Source organism: Octopus bimaculoides, chromosome 10, assembly GCF_001194135.2.
Source record: "Octopus bimaculoides isolate UCB-OBI-ISO-001 chromosome 10, ASM119413v2, whole genome shotgun sequence".
Taxonomy (NCBI): Eukaryota; Metazoa; Mollusca; class Cephalopoda; order Octopoda; family Octopodidae; genus Octopus; species Octopus bimaculoides.
In genome coordinates this window covers 41,150,591-41,151,303 of record NC_068990.1, presented here as the reverse complement: position 1 = coordinate 41,151,303, position 713 = coordinate 41,150,591, and positions in this window count along the sequence as shown.

The window sequence follows — 713 nt, the reverse complement described above, 5'->3', positions numbered from 1 at the left end:
CACACACACACACACACACACACACACACACACACACACACACACACACACACACACACACGCTCACACCGTAAGCAGCATATGAAAAGCAGGCCATTTGATTTATGAATAACGCCTCATTCACCAATTCACTGTTTCATCTCCCCCCAACAACAACAACAATCTCTGTTCTTTTAAAATAACTCTCTGCACACTTTCTCTATTCACATCCCACTAACAAGCCCATCTCTCCTTCCACTGTCACTCCTACTGTGCCTCAACTTCCAGAACCCGCACTAAATACTACTAACCCAGTTCTTCCGTCCCAGACTGCAACGCTTTTCAATTCAGTTCCGGCCCACGTATTTCCTGCACAGATTGACCTAGAGATGTTCAAGTTGAATATCAACCAAATCGATCTCTTATGTCTAAAGGTCATGCAAAGGCCAAGGACACTGCTCCCCTCCTTTGATTATTCTATCATTGAAGAGAAAGAGAGACTTTCTTTTATCTTTAAGAGTTCGTCTTTATTTAGTTTCAATTAATCCATTCTGTCGAAGTACGCATGGCTGTGATGTTAAGAAGTTCCCTTCGCATGTATGTGGTTTTCGGTTCGTCCCCGCAACGTAATATCTAGGACAAGTGCCTTTAGTTTCTATTTTAATCTCTGGATGGAAACTGTGAGGAAGTTCGTCGTGTAGACACACACATCCCCATATATATATATATATATA